At 35.4% G+C, this 17,055-nt stretch overlaps 1 protein-coding gene and 1 pseudogene across 11 annotated transcripts in view; both read right to left on the bottom strand.

Annotated features, from left to right (window-relative positions):
* GTDC1 (glycosyltransferase like domain containing 1) overlaps nt 1-17,055 on the bottom strand; it is a 453,744-nt gene that overhangs the window by 265,830 nt on the left and 170,859 nt on the right. The gene's annotated exons all lie outside the window — the stretch shown is intronic.
* LOC100580842 lies at nt 13,972-14,840 on the bottom strand (annotated as a pseudogene). The gene has a single exon (XR_004027426.1). The product of XR_004027426.1 is annotated as a 40S ribosomal protein S3a pseudogene (transcript).

The following is a 17,055-nucleotide window of genomic DNA, read 5'->3' as shown; positions in this document are numbered from 1 at the left end:
CAAATGAAAAAAAAATTATGATCAAACAATGCCCCATTTTGTCCAAACATATTCCCCACACCACTACCACATATAAGCCTCTCTAAAACTTACATTGAAAATTCTGAAACATGAAGATATTTGTTTACCTAAAAATCTTATCTTTAGCAGAGGAAACAACAAAATATTAATTTCAAACAATATTTTCCTTAAAAGGGAATACATGGCAACTTGTAGGTCTAGTTATTGCGTAATCCTCCTCTCCTTCTATTCTTTCTTACTATGCACATCCCTGACCATACATACTATTGCAAGCAATGACGCCCATTCTTAATCATTATCACCTGGGCAAGCATAATATTTTTTCACACACAAGGCAGAAAAATGCATTAAAAGTAGCCTTCATATGAGTTATTAATTACAAAAAATATACCTTTTATGATGGGGAAATCTGGTAGAAACCAATTTAACCAAGTGATCAAACTTACTATGACCAATAATGGGACAAAGTGATATTATGTATTTCCAAATGTGATACATTGAGAAAGATACAAATCATTAGTATAGTATTCCTGCCAAAAATGCCTAATCTGAATTTGGTAAGGAATAACCAGACAAATATTCTGCAAAATAATTCGCTGGATCTCCAAAAATGTCATGTCATAAAAGAAGAAAATCTAGATTAAAAGAAATAAAGACACTCAAAACAAAATCCAGTATATGATCCTTCATTGGATACTGGAAGGGAAAAGAACACCTATTAAGGACATTATTAGGACAATAGGAAAAATTTGAATATGGACTAACTATAAGACTGCAAGTTTTTGTCAATCTTTAATTTCTTAAATACAATAATTTTATTGCAGTTATGTAGGAGAATATTCTTATTGTTAGGAGATTCATGTCAAATTATTTAGATGTGAAATGCCATGATGTCTGCAATAAATTATTAAATAGTTCTGCCAAAATGCTACTACTAATAATAAATATTAACATGTATATATTTACAGAGAGAGAAAAATAAAAAATGTGCAAACACATTAACAATTGATTAATCTATGTGAACAGGTGTGTAGTAATTCATAGCTTCAGGGGAGGGGGAGAGTCTATTAAAAAGATTTCATGGAGCAAGGCGTCGTCCTACTGCAAATTTTGGGTAAGTTATACATTTATAAAACTATACATTTGAAGTAACAGGCATTAAATGGCAGTAAGAAGAAAAAAATTCTATATTCCATAAACAATAAACCCATCATATCCATATTTCTAGCCATATTCCAACTGTTAATTTCTACATGAGGCTTATCCTCAGGGTGGACCATCTATAGCTAATGTTTAACCTAGAGGAGCCCTTCACTCTATTTCTACCATATGTTCCCCTACCCACCAGCTTATCCATAACCAAAGAATCCAACCTGAAAGTTGAGCCTTCCAAAGAAAACCTCCCAAATAAAAGAAGGCAATATATTCATATGAGAAACAACACTAATTTTCATAATATTCCCCATTTGAGACTGCCCACGCCAACACTTCTTTCAGTTTGTTTAATCATTAAAAGAAAATTCGCTGTATTTGTATAACTAATCTTGAAATAGCCCTCACTAGTTTTAAATAGTGGAAATTATCTCCATCATTTCTCTTTGCTTTTCTTGCTCGTAAAATGGCAAAGTGGTCAATAAGCAATTTCTCAAATATTTAGCTCAACAACACCCAAAAAGAAGTAATGAATATGCCCACAAAAGGAATGCAGGTGATCCATAGGCAATTTGTACTCTGCCCCTACTATCAATTTTTAAAAGTTGATAATAATACAATGAATGACATCACTTGATCAGCAGCTAATCCCTGGGCTACCAATGCTCATCTTGCCTCAGGTATTATTTAAGCAATAAATCCTAACAAGGTGCACTTTATCATCCCACAGTGTGTCTCCAGCAGGAAAGGATACAAGGTGATAGCAAAAACCACTAGGAACAAGATAATTCCTGACAGCTGCTGCTTGAGCACAAGTTAAATTGAACAGTTTATCTCAGCATGAAGATGTTATAAGGTTTTATGTTTAATATTTTTAAATTAACATAAAACCCAGAGAAAGCAGTTGAGCAATCTTTCACAAACATGACATACTACAATCACTGTATAAGCTGGATTAGTACTTATTACCATGCTACTACAGAATTAAGCTGTTTTTAGACCACCAAAGAGCTTTAAATTGCAACTTTTGTCTCTGTAAGAGAAACCTATATTTAAAATGTCTGCTAAATTCAAATTAACAGCTACATCATTAGCTTACCATTTCACCAAAAGTACAAGTAAGCTGCTACTATAATTGTCTAACCAAAACGGCTCTATGCTGCAAGCACATTAACACCATTCCATGTATTTGGGAATAGGACCTGTACACGTTTCAACTGTTTCCAATACACGCTGTATCTACATTTCAAGTCATATATGTTTAAAGAATCCGAAACAGTTAAACACAATGAAATTCGAGATTAAAGATTTTGTTCTTTTCTGCTCAGTTTAAATAAATCAGTTGTTTGCCTTTTACCCATTTACTTAATATGTAAAAAGAAAAGCTGAAATATACCTAAGGGCAGTAGTAGTGTGACCATTACCATCAAGATGCACACTTTTATATCTTAAATGGTACAGAAGGGAAGTTAAATGAGTAACAGAAGGCAGGCATTCAATATTCCAGCCACTGCCCATACATTTTAGCAATGATTCTTCATGGGCTAGGTCATCTCACTCTTGCCCCATGAAATCTTTTCAGTAGACCCCTCTCCTCTCCTGAAGCTATTTATGACATAATGAGATAGTGTATACAATTTAACACAGATACCAGTTTGGGCTGTGTTACCACTCATACACAATTTCTTGCACGGCTTCAGGAGGCCTTTGACAAAAGAGTAAATTCTTCCAGCTGTGTCACTTTGCTCAATACCTAAACTCCTGGTCTAGATTCATGTTGCTAAAACTCATTACCTAAGCCTTGGTTCTTTTGTTCCCTCTCATGCATTCCTGTTCCTTGATATCTACTCTCTAGGATCCTAGATCCTGTATTTTCTGTGATGCAGTATTTTCTATGATGATGAAAATGTTCTATATCTGTACTGTCCACATATGACTAGCTACATATGGCTATCGAGCACTTGAAATGTAGCTAGTACTCCTGAGGAACTAACTTTTAAATTTAATTTGATTAAATTTAAATTTAAATAGACTAGCCATATGTGGTTAGTGGCTACTGTATTGGAAAGCACAGCTCTGGATGAACCAGCTTTCCCTAACCTGACACCCATGTTTCCTGAATACAATTACCTGCTTAACTGATTTTCCTGAACAGACCCTTGACCCCCTTGTGACAACCTAATTTCCATGTTCTTCCTGCCTAGATGAATTTCACCTACCCAGCTCCCCAATTCTGGAATGGCATTATTTTTTCTTTTCCTTCTGAGAATTAGAAAATACACATTCACTACAGAAAATGTTTTAAGCACAAAAAAAATACAAATAAAGTGAATATCACCCATAGCTATTCCAAAGAGAGATAGCTACTATTTGCATTTTGGTGCTCTAAGCATGTGCTGAGCACCTATTATTTGCAAGGCACTATGCTAAATTACAGACATAAAATGGAAAACAAAGTAGCTGAGGCAAGAAGAAAAATGGCAGGTTGAGGAACTGAATGAAGACCAAGGAGGCTGGAGCCAATGGGAGTGGCCAAAAATAAGGGTGAAGATTCAAAGGTAAGACATGAAAATAATTTTGGTTTTGTGGTAAGAACAATAGGAAGAGATGGAAGGATTTTAAGTAGGGAAGTGACAAAATCTTATATGTACATTAGGTATATTTTCTTTTATTCTTTCCACTTTGTAACAGAAATACATTATTGCATAGTTTCATTTCTTACTTTTAACACCATGTTGTTTTACCATGTTAAAAATTATTTCTAAAAGATATGATTGTTTATTACATCTCATGATATGGTAAGTCATAATATCTCCAACTAGGGCATGATTTTTATACTCATGTCCATAAAGTTTTGAAATCTTCTTTGTATTAATCTCTTATATTACTTTTGTTTATGTAATTCATGCATTTTTAAATTACTTTTTAATATCAGAAAACTTTACTCTGACTACCATATGGAAAGCAGACTGCAAGGAGTCATAAGTGGAAGAAGACAGCAAGAAGAAAAAAAATGACAGTCTTGGGCTAAGATGCCAATATTGTGAGAGTGTTACCAAGTGGCCTGACTGGGTGTACTGATAACTGTCAGGGTTTGCTGATAAAACTAGATACAAGAAGTGCAAGAGAGGACAGCTATTGCTTTCTTCCCTTTATCACTTCCAAAGCACCTTGACAGAGTTTTAATTACAACAGAAGCTCAATGATACAGACACACATAAATGAAAATTACTCCCAAGCATTTCAGAAGTCTTTGGTTTCAACATATTTTTTAATTCATAAAACTTGTGTAGCGAGATAACTGAGTTCTAATATTCATTAATCACCAATATACAAAATTCATTTTAACACAATTTGCTTTAGTTGTCAGCTACTTAATCTTAATTGGACCATTTCTACTGCATGTTTGAATGCTATGGATATTCAAAAACTTTCAAGAACACTGCCTAACAAAATGTTTCCCTTTGCTGAAACAATTAAAAATACAAGATGGAAGTCTTATCTAAAGGAAAAGGAAACGCAGTCATTTAATCTCCCAGGTTCTTGTGGTGGTAATTTACAGGCTGTTTATAAATACAGTATCCAGTTTCCCAAAAGCTGTCTCATCGTGTGGCATCCATCGGGCAGTTTTACTTTATTCCATCATGTAATTTTCCTTTCCTGTGCTTATCACGATGGCCAGGACAGCACTATATACAAAAAAGCACTGTATACAGAACACCTGTCAAGAAGGTAGGGAATCAAAGACTGTAGGCACAACCTGCCACTGAGTAGTATCTCCAACATAAGGCTGTTTTCTTAACATCTATCCTTGCTGCAATCATCAGCACTCTGAACTGTCTTATGGATGTTTAAGGAAACAAATTCCATAATGCCTATTGAGCTCCTTTAGTTAAGGTGTCACTTAAATTCAGGTGTCTCTTAAATTTTTCCTGCAAACGCTGAGTCTTTTAACTCTTGGTATCTGGCACAGTGCCTAATCCATAAAAGTCACTTTGTAATTATGTTTTTAACAAGAAAGGAAGAGACAAGAAGAGAGGGTAAGCCTACTATTTTAAAAAATCTATAAATACATTGAAATTTTTATTGCATACATTTAAACATTTTTTCATGTACGTGTTTATTTCTTTTGGGACTGGAGTTCATTATTAAGAGTATTCTTACAAGGTCCAAGGTAATATGAACCAGAACATTTGTAGATATATCTGTTTTTAGACATTCTATCAATAAGTCAACAAATCAGAACACTGTAAAATCTTTTGACTTGGCAATTTAAGAAGTATAAGACATCACCCCGCTCTAAAAGAACTGACAATATAATTGGTGAAATAAGCCGTAAATACAGGAAACATTAAATAACAATAAAAAAGATAAGTAACTGCTCTCTGCCTGCACAAGAAATGTCACAAAGCAGTGTGAGATTGATCACGAATGAAGGCAGAGGCACTAAGTGCTATGGCCATTCAGAGGAAGAAAAGAGAACTAAGAGCAGTGAAAAACCAGGAAGTCTCAGAATAATCAGGGGTGGCAGAAGAGGCCCAGGTCCCAAGTTCTCAGGACTAAAAGGACCAGTGCTATCTGAATTAGTCAGAGAGGGCTAGCAGTTAGCGTTTGGAAAAAAATGAATAATCAGATAAAACTGAAACGGTGGTCTTCCTCAGACCCAGAAGTATCCAGATGCAGGATAAGAAGTTTGTACTTTATCTTTCAGCAATTTGGTGACTCACTGCATGTTCATTATTACACTAACAATCTTTTATTTTTTCTTATTCTTAATTAACTCAGTTTTTAATGCTTATTGGCCAAGAAAAAGATGGTTGTAAAGTGAGAAGATAAAGAAATAAATAAAGTACCACTATAAATCACTATTACTCTCAAAATAAGGAAGATTACTCTAAATATAACCAAATACAGAAGATATAAAACCAGTTCCTTTAGGCCGGGCGCGGTGGCTCACACCTGTAATCCCAGCACTTTGGGAGGCCGAGGTGGGTGGATCACGAGGTCAGGAGATCGAGACCATCTTGGCTAATACGGTGAAACCCTGTCTCTATTAAAAATACGAAAAAATTTGCCAGGCGTGGTGGCAGGTGCCTGTAGTCCCAGTTACTTGGGAGGCTGAGGCAGGAGAATGGCGTGAACCCAGGAGGCAGAGCTTGCAGTAAGCCGAGATCACGCCACTGCACTCCAGCCTGGACTCGTCTCAAAGAAAAACAAAAACAAAAACAAAACAGTTCATTTAAATCCATGGCTTTCCATGAACACTTTTTGATAATGGAATCCTTTAATCACCATAATATTGTAATGTTGATGGTAATATTTTAAAGGAAGATAGAAAACCACGTATCGTGCAAGGTTCTCTACACACATCACTGCCACCACCCTAAGAGATATGTCTTATTATCCTCATTTTACTGGTTAAGAAATTAAAGCACAAGAGGTTTGGTTAAATGCTGAGACAACAGCAGTTACTAAGAGGTAAAGATGAGTTTCAAATTCAAGTTGATCTGGGCCTAAAGCCTCCACTTTTTCACTTACTCCACAATGATTTTGAATCATCTTAAGATTAGTATGTGACTGTTTTTCTGTTAATTGTACTTATTAGAATCTGTGTTGGAAATATAAAAGAATATAAGTGTTATAAAGAAGAACTATACAAAAGTGAATAGTTTTATTTCATCCCTTTATCCATCACATATTTACTGAGTGGCCAGACTGCTCTGGCTATACAAATTGTGGAGAGGTAATGACCATCAATAAAGGCTTTCCTAAGGAGATGCACTCTAGGAAGCATCCTAAATAACATGCAGGAGCGAGCCTCCTGGAATAACAAGGAGGAGGTCAGGGCACTGGAATAGACAGAGTGGCTAACATTAAGGGTGATGAAAGAAATGTCTGGCTTGGTTATTAAAAGTAGGAGGCTAAAGGTTTCTAGTTACACAATCAGATAGTGATGGTGTAATACTCCTCAACACGAGAAAAAAATTCCTGGTTTGGAGGGGAAATAAAGAGACATGTTTTACAAATACTGAATATAAGTAGAGTGCCCAGAAGGTAACTGAAAATTACAGATAATAGGGTAATGAGAAGAAATACACTGAAGAGTTTATTTAAATAAAGAACTTGCCTGGTCACCAAATATGTTTGTTAAAAATGTGGGATCTAGTCTGTTACATAATTTTACATAACTATTCTATGTGGTTCTCCAATATTTAATATATTATCCTGTTTCTTCCCACCAAAGTATATATTCCTTGATAAGATAAAATAGATCTGCGGTTCTTTTCTTTAGTATCCTATAGTTTCCCTAACTTGGCAGCTATCACTCTGGATTTTAAAGTTCCATTAGGACAGGTCCTACATCTGTCTTGTGCCCCATCCTAGCCACGTGCTTAATAAATATTTTCAAATAAGTGAATGAATAAATGGAGTGAATGGATCATTCATTCCCTCAATGACTATGAGAAAATAAAACTGGGTAACTTTCCATTTATACAGAAGTGTTCAATACGATATTCACTCCTACCATTAAAACAAGCTGGGAAGCATCCATGCCCATGGGTGCTTACATTCCCCATGCCCCATGGATGTGAGCACCCAACACAATTCTAAGATGTGTTATTTGATGTCATTTTTTATTGAGCTCATTAGTTTTTCCTGGGGTCCCTAACAGTATTTCAGGCACTGGTCTCTGCTTCACCATTGTAAAGTATTCAAGACAGGATCCAAAGAAAAGGAACTCAAGAGGAAAGGTAGATGTCAACCTGGTACAAAGATCAGGAATGTACAATATTTTGATAATAATTTTTGTCATCTTCAGGGATTCATGATCATTAGCCTTGAAGAAGTAAGTCAATTAACATGCAAAGAGCATCTAACTTGCTGAGTGTGCTGGGAACACTTCATATGGTGTTTTATCACCATAAACTAATATAATTAGTATGTGAAATATTTATAATTCATCTCATGATTAATCTGTCATACAAGACTATTCCTTAAAAGCAGCATATAATTTTATATTGGAATGTTCTTTGCCCTTTATTTCATGCCACTCATGAGTCTCTGGAGGTCCTTTCTAAATACTATAAAGTTTAAAGACTGGAGACCCAAGGTAATGGATGTAAGTCCTATCATCACTGCACTCCGACCCTATCAGTGTAGTCTAAAATTATACACATTTAAGGACATACTGACCAGTCAAGCCAGAGCACTATTCCACAAGTATATTCAGAAAATTCTCTTGAGGCACAAGCCTAAGAAACAAACCACAGGCAAGTACAAAGTGGCTTTTGGACAGTATCATGATTTAGGCTTGAATATTATGACAGTGTAATAATTAATCATGACAATAACAATAATAATATCTGCTTCTTGACAACTAAGCTGTTCCTGACAACCATGAAAAAAAAAAAAAAGTATTTTGTGCCTGAATAACAAATAAGCTAACCAGGAATAATATAGGGACTTGCTATTCTTACTGAGTCCTATCTACTGATAAAACTATCAAAATAAAATATATCCTAAATATTCAGTCTTTCAGTAATCAGTAATAACATTTAATTTTTTTGGTGCTTATGAGTATTTGCTTCAAGTTTGCTTCCCAGTTTGCTTTACTCTATTGTTTTATCATTTGATTTGTTATGCTGCTCATAGAAATTATGTCTGTGTTTTGATTATTCCTCCGATGTTTGTTCTGGCAAGTCCACAACAGGTCTTTGAAATCCTCCTTAAATTTGGTGCTTAATACACCATTTGGAGAAATACCTCCCCACAAATAACTTAGTTTCCCCAATGTTTTGCTATTTAATTACAAGAATACCACTGAATAATTAATTATAAACATCAAAATCAGCAAAATGTACTGTGTAAAGTAGGCATTCAAGAAATGTTTGAGAGAGAGTGAAATGTTTAATAATGTACATCTGCAACAGAAAAATAATTCAAAGGTGAGTCTCAGGACTGAGTCCTGGTCCTTTATACACTTATTTTAAAGGTAAGACTTTTCACAAACACTGATTTGCTAAGTCCTGTGTGTGAGAATTCTCATTTTAATATTAATTACCCCACATATCACAGAGGAGAAACACTTGAAAGCTACTTTTTTAAAGATCAAATAGAGTAAAACAAAAATTAAAAATTCTGCACACAGCTACATTTCACACACAAAAACGTTGTTTTGCAAAAAAAAAAAATGCTTCCCTTGATCACAACTACCCTCTTTAAGTTATATATTAGATTACCTAAAATGAAGTATTGGAGTCATTCAGCACAACCCACATCACATGGTAACTTTCTGAGACACACTTCTTTTGGTCTCACCTAGCATAAAACACGATATGTGGGACTCATCAAACACTACAGCAAGAAGGAACTTAAAATTTCCTAGGCCACACTTCTTTACCAGGTGACTGAAGAGCAGAAACTGAGGTCATCTGCCCCAGGTTAGCCAGTAAGAGGCAAAAATAGAACCAGTGTGAAATCAGTAATAAAAAGAAAGTCACAGTTGCTGCTTGTGAGCCTGGCCTCATGATTTCAATAATAAAAGCAACTTCTTCAAGTTAGACGTTTCAATGAAAATGCTCTCTAGTTAAATGGGGGGAAGTCTACTCACCAGGAAAAAAAGCTTGAAAAACTTTCTTTACAGTGTTTCTTTATTTTCTGTTTCATCCCTTCTCTCCACACAACGTAGACAGAGTACTTGAACTTTTGGTATAAATATGCACTAGAGACTAATACAGATACCCACCTGCCTCTTAATGATATCTGAATTTTCTATTGCCTACATTTGAGGGTCACATGTCTGAGGGTCACATATCTGAAGATCACATGTCATAGATCACATAATGGCAGTCAAAAGCCTCTCTCAGCCATAAAAGACATTTACACATAGGCCATGGAATGGAGGCTTCCCTTCTGACTCAGAGCTGTCCCTTCTTCCTTTTTCTCTGCTTGTACGTAACAATGGTCTAGAAATGCCAAGAAATACACAGAATGCCATGAGGGAAATGAGAAGGGAACCTCAGATATGGCCCAGGAAAGCCAGAAAAAAGGCTTTAGAAAAGGAGAAAACACTTGTGATGGCTATTAAAAGATGAGCAGAATGTCCAATTATTTTTGTGTTGAAGGCAGGGATTGGAAAGGGAAGAGATTATGGAGTTTCTACTCATACTGAACACGAAAGGTAAATACTTGAGACCACAAATATCCACATTCTATTCAATTAAACAAATATTTAACATATAAACACATATGTATAACACATATAACAACATATATGCATGGTATATATATATGGTATCTATATGGTATCTATATAGTACATGCAAAATTCTGTCTAGTTGATAAGGAGTAAAAAAATAAACTAGATAGCATCCTGCTCCTTATCTTTGCATTTTGGCAGTTGAAATATAGATAAATGGTTGACGTTCTATGAGAGTCAAATATCTGATATTTCAAATGTTGAAATATCACCATGTTTGTTTAATCCCCATATTTATATATACTGCTATTATTACTCCTTGTTAAGATGATGCCAACTCATTGTAAATGAATTTCATGATAAATTCCTCCCTTACTAGGTTCCCAAAGTTAAATACACTCAGATGGGACATTCTAGTAACTTTTTTATAACAACTCCTTGTCTTGAAAAACACTTTCAAAGAAATGTTAGTATTTTACCACTCCATAGGAATCAGTAACAAGGCGAGATTCTCCCAAGAATATTCCAACAGTCCTTGAAAAACTAAGACTGTCACAAAACCTGAGCATCTGGCAACTCTGCCACCATGAAGTATCCATATGGAAGACACCAAAATGTGTCAAAGTACCCAAAACGATTTTGGATAGTGTAGAAGATAGAATAAATAATTCAGTATCGTCAACACTTTCAACAGCAGGTAGTGGATATGCTACCTGCTTCTATAATGTGCCAGAATGTAACATAAGTGTGTGAGGCTGTGTGTGGATGTGTGTGTGAGAGAGAAAGGCAGAGGGAATATCAGCATACATGAGGCTAAAAACTATTTTTATACAAAAATATTCCTAGGTAGTTCTCTTTGTAGGGACATCAGATCTTTACAAGCATAGGTTTATTGATATACAGAAGGAAAAAAATTGAGCCAATGAAAACTTACTTTTAAGATAAACATTGCAACAGATACATTACTTCAGAGTCAATGAAAAAAACCTGCATTAACAACATTATGGTTGAAATTATATGTGCAAAAAAAGTCAGAAAATCCAAAATTATGGTTCCCTCAGCAACTATCACTGTGTCCTCATGCATATATAGGTATTTTGCATTACTGTAATGATGATACATTTCAGCCTTAATATCAGTTTATGCAGTGTGACTGAATTAGGATTCTTCTGGGAACTATAACTTTGAATTTCTGGATTTTTGAATGTAAAATCTTAACCATAAAATTACATTAATATAGGGTGGGGTTTTTGCATTTTACTTTCTGGCATTTAAAATAACAATAAAGAGCGAATGGCTGACAACATTAAAGTAGCAAAAGATTGGTTGATTTGCAATAATACAAAAAGGATTTGATACAGAGCTTAATGCCTTAAAATAGGGATGCACAAACTGCAAAAAATAAAAAATAATCCCTTTGAAGATTAATCAAGACAAGAACAGGTGAGACATCTTCCTAGGAGTAAGTAAATTTACTTGTTCTATAAAATTTTAGCTTCTGATTGGAAGGTACTTTCATTTAACTATATTTTAACATGGATATAAATAAAAATGCCTGAAATAATTCTTTCAACACATATTCCTGCATGTTATCAAGAAAAAAAATAGTGTTAAAACGGTCCCCCATATTTTCAATAGTGTAAAGCTGGTTGGGAGCCACTTTTCCTTCTTGTACTTGCAACATGGTAGGACATAAACTGTAAGATGAAACTGCATTACTGTCACCAACCACTTTCTCATCATGGGGCTGAGACTGATTCAAATATGGTTCACAAATGGAAAGAAACAGATACACAATGATCAAGTTCAACTAAAGAAACAGTCAAGTGTATTTTACGCAATTACTTAGGTATTATACAAGCATGGAATAGCTGAGATGAAGTAAAGCACAGTGAGACAGTGAGTTCAGAAAAGAAGAGTCATAATCACATGTGTTTGGGGAATATTACAAATACTTTCATGGAGGAGGCATTTTCAATAGGCCGGACTGGATCTGTAGTTTTTCAACAAACAGAAGACATTCCAGACAGAGAGCCTACAGAAAGATCCAGAAATAAAAGTGGTCAATACTCAATTTGAAAACAAAAAGGTTGGCTGAACGGGTTGGCTCATGAAAAAGTTGTAATAAGAAAAGCTGCAAATGCAGATTAAGTATATATTGTAGAGGACCTTGAATGCAAGGCTTACAAGTGGGCCAATGTGTACACAGTGCAGGGATGCTGAAGTTTCAGGCTATATTTTTTTAGGAGTAGAGAAACAAAAGGCAAAAATAACAAAACAAAAACAAAAAAATAAAAATTCCATAACAGTAGAAGACTAAAGAAAAAGGGACCAGTTATGAGATGATTAGAGCAATACAGACAAGTTGCAAAGAAAGTCTGAAGAAATGTGGTAACATTTCTCCTCTAAAGGAGAAGGGACTAAAAATGTACCTTCAAGATTTTGAAATGTAATGACTATTGGAAAGATCATGCCATCATAAAAATATAAAATCAAGGACAGTGTCTCATGCAAGAAAAAGAGTGACTGAACACTATTTAGTAAATCTTAAGTTTAAGGTGTCAGGGTCTGTACAAACAAGCATTTCCTACAAAAATGTTGAGATACGGTCCTAAAGTTACTGATTATAGCAATAAAAATATTATCCTTTATACTTACATAAGCTTGTACCTTTCACTTTTTATCCTTCTAGTGTTGGTAATTACATCAGTTGCACAAATAAGAAAACTGAGGCTCAGAAAGGATGACTTATCAAATCTCACATGAGTATTACATGGCAAAGTGAGACTGGAGACAGATTTTGGAACTTTTGGTATAGAAATCACTTTGAAGTTATAAGATTATCAAGAAAATGTGGAAAGAAAACATAGTAACTTGTGCACAGAAACAGAGGGAAAACCTAAAACTGTAAAGCAGTGATTATTCAATACCTCAGTAGATGACCAAGATGCCTAGCAAAGCATTACAGGGCCTGGCAGTCAACAGGTATTCAATGAATAGCTGTCACATCAACACTCAGAGGGGAGACAGCACCAAATCGTGTCTTTCCATCTGTGATGGACAGAGGAAATAGCTCTCAGACTAATTTAAGGCAGCCACTTTCTCAAATGAATTCTTACACGTAACTGGTATGTAAAATACACAAAAACGCCCTTGAGTAAAGCAGGAATAGAGAGTCTGGAAATTCACCTAACTCAACCTTTTTTCACTTCCTTTGACAACATGTCCTTTGTATATATTAATATATAGAAATCCCTGAGACAACTCCACGCAACCCAAGAAAACGCTGGAAATCCTCTATGTTAGTCAGTCACAAGAGTGATGATAATTTGGGACACCTGAGTATAGCATGAAAGACTAGGTAACATTTGGTCTGAAGAGATCATACTGAAATGGAGTACCAGCCTGTCTACACGTGATGGTTAAACAGACACTGCACTGTCATGTTCTACTAGCTGGGATCCTTCATTACTTCTTTCTTGGATTTATTTATGAAGCTTCCTATGATTATGACTCATATCATCAGATCACTTGGACATCACAATTGTATAGAATGGAAATGGTATATATATATATATATTTTTTTTTTTTTTTTTTTTTTTTTACAAATAACACTTTTTATTTGCCACTATTTGAAGTCTGAACTTTAAACAGATTCTTGGACTGGTGGTTCATATCCATCAGCTCGTTCAACTTTAGCACCTGTCTCATCCCCAGTGGCTTTTCCAGAACTACTGCCTTCACCATGAAGCTCCATGAGCTTTCCCAATTCAAACTTGGGCTTCTTCAGCATTTTTACTTTTCTAACGAAGACATCATGGAGAGGATAAATAGATTGGCAAGTCTTTTCTATGTCTTTTCCAATGCTGTCTGGAATCAATTTATTAACCACTTCTTTCAAGTCATTTGTCTGCACCTCTCGGGTCATGATTTCCATCATCTTCTTCCGGATTTGGCGGACCTGTTGGTGCTGAGCGTAAGAGGTCTTCCGTATCTGATTGTTACGTTTTTTAGTAAAACCAACACAGAACAGATGAAGCAAGTAACCATCGGTAGTCTTGACATCAACATGAGCTTCAATCATTGTCTGCCATTTTTTGACCATGGAACACATTTTGTCACGGGTAAGATCCATGCCATGGAAGTTAGTCAGGCAGTTTTTACCCTGAACATCTTCAGTAATCAGCTTGAATTTTCTAAATGCAACTTCATCATTCTGCAAATCAGCAAGACTCACTTCAAACACACGACCCTTGAGACCATCAGATGCAATTTTCGTTCCTTGGGTCCTGGTGACGAGCGTCTTTCCAATATTTCTTATATTGAACATAGCAGGTGCTTTCACGTCATACCAATCTTTCTTAGAAAATGGATCAACCACTTTCTTCTTGGCTCCCTTTTTGCCGCCTTTCGTAAGGCGCTTGTTCTTGCCAACCGCCATGATGCTAGTCAGAGAGCCAAAAGGCGGAAATGGTGTATTTAATCGAGTCAATTCCCTGTGGCTGTCTTGTTCCAGTACCCTGTTGCAGAATCTCCCCACCCACTTGCATCTTGTAAGAAACTGGCCATGCAACATTATTCCACATAGAAGCCAGAGAGAAAAAGAACTGCATAATGTCAGAAGGTTAAAATTAAATGTGAATGCCCAAATTTGATATCTTAGCAGAAAGAAGTTTTGTGATCTAATCATGTTACTGATAGGACCAGTTACATGTATGACTAGGGAGGAAAGGATATGAATGTCCCTACAGTTGAAAAAAACGAAAGAATGATTGAGTCCTTTTTAACAGTAGACTTGACAATGTTGTTCCATTTTAATATAAATTGTAAATGAAAAATCTAGTCCAAATGGAGAGTAAAAACAGTAATCATTATTTTAAAATCCAGCCCAAGTAAGTAGTAAAAACCAGTAATCACTGTAATATTTTATTATGGCAATACCTGTGTACAAATATGAAGAAATATGTAAAGAAAATCACAGGCTAATTCTTGGATAATTTATTCAAGGAATAAGTTATGAAAATTCATCAATAAGTAGAATAAATGGGGTAAGGCAAAGACAGCTTACCATAGATTCTATTTATGCAACTCCAGTTTTAATTTAGTTTGCACTGATGGACTCTTATTTCATGTGTTACAGTTATGTTAAACCTAGACACAACATGCATTGCATCTCAAGTTTTCATAGTACAAAGACATTTGGACGTGGCATAAACGTCCTTTTGCTCCTTTTGCTTCAAGTGATAAATGGTTCAGCTGTAAAAAGGATCTGAATAGACCTAACAAAAATCAGTGAGTGAATTTAGAAGAGTAACTACATGCATTAAAATTTTTATTTTGCTCTTCTGATTTTTACATGGTAATTTGCCTTCAGGAGAAACCATGCTGACACTGTCCTGGGTGTTTTCAGGCCTTTGCAAATGAGGCTGAGACCCGGTTCCAGGATCGAATATGCTTCAAAGGAAACAGTACCACCTACAACACCTGCCATCAAAAAAGACAGTGGGCCAATAAAAAACCTAGGTCAAAAGAGCATAACTTGGGCAAGATGCTGGTTAAATTCAATGAATAAAGCAGAAGAGTAAAGATTTCAAGGAGAAGTCTCATTTAGAATTTAGGAGGTGACTCTGGAAAATCCTGTACAGATGTCAAGCTTGACTGGGATTATGCAGCAGATAGAACTGGCAGGAACTAAGGAAGAGGTATCAAAGCCCCAGATGGTGCCTATAGAATAAAGCAGAATATATCAGGGGAAAAAAACAAAGAGAAAAAAGTCTGACCAAGTCAGCCAAAGGTGGCAGTTGAAAGGTGAGGAGAGAGAAGGGAAAGAGCAGCAAAGTAAAGGCCTAGAGCTGATCTCATGGCAACTGGCAACAAAAGAGACCTGGGGGTGAATGGTCAGCTGGAAGAACGCAGGAGCCCAAACAGCTGTGCAGACGAATCCCAGGTCTTGGATGTAAAACCATAAGTCACATCAATGAGCAGGTGTGCATCTGAAGCTAAGGATGTGTCTATCAGCTGACTCAGGTAAGAATGGCTCAGGTACTGTGCAAGACTGAGCTTGCAGATAGGGGGCATCAGTGGACCTGACTGTGCCCAGCTAGGGAAAGCCAAAGGCACAGAAACAAAAAGAGGGTGAAGAGACAGCAGTAAATAGAATAACACAAAACTGTTTCTGAATTATAATATGTGTACTTGGTAGAGACTACAAAACAAACCTAGAATATGAAAATGTGGATTTATCCAAAAGACAAAATTTTATTGTATTTTTACCCAAAAAAGATCCCTAATAATATTAACAATAAATTTAAAACTTCTTAAAGTACAAAATTATAAATATACTATTATTAAAGCAATGTAAGACTAGATACATAGGAAAAGACCATAAGGAGGTAAAACAGGTTATTACAGCTTCTGGGTTTATGAATTTTCATATTTTATCTCCAAAGTTCTATTATACAATTATATATTACCTTTAAAATTTAAAAAGTAAAAAATATTAACAATAAAACTTGTAATAGTAAGCATGCCTATTACCTTTCGAATTATTTGATTTAAAGTAATTTCTACTTATAAAATATTTCTTGGGTAAAGAGCAAGGTATGTACATAGGCTTTTACATATTGAAGTCCTTATAAAATCTCCTAAAGTTAGTAATCCCTACATCTAATTTATCCATAACT

This window comes from Nomascus leucogenys, chromosome 20 (genome assembly GCF_006542625.1).
Source record: "Nomascus leucogenys isolate Asia chromosome 20, Asia_NLE_v1, whole genome shotgun sequence".
NCBI lineage: Eukaryota > Metazoa > Chordata > Mammalia > Primates > Hylobatidae > Nomascus > Nomascus leucogenys.
Note: the sequence above shows the minus strand (reverse complement) of the source record. Positions and strands in the feature narration are given on the sequence as shown.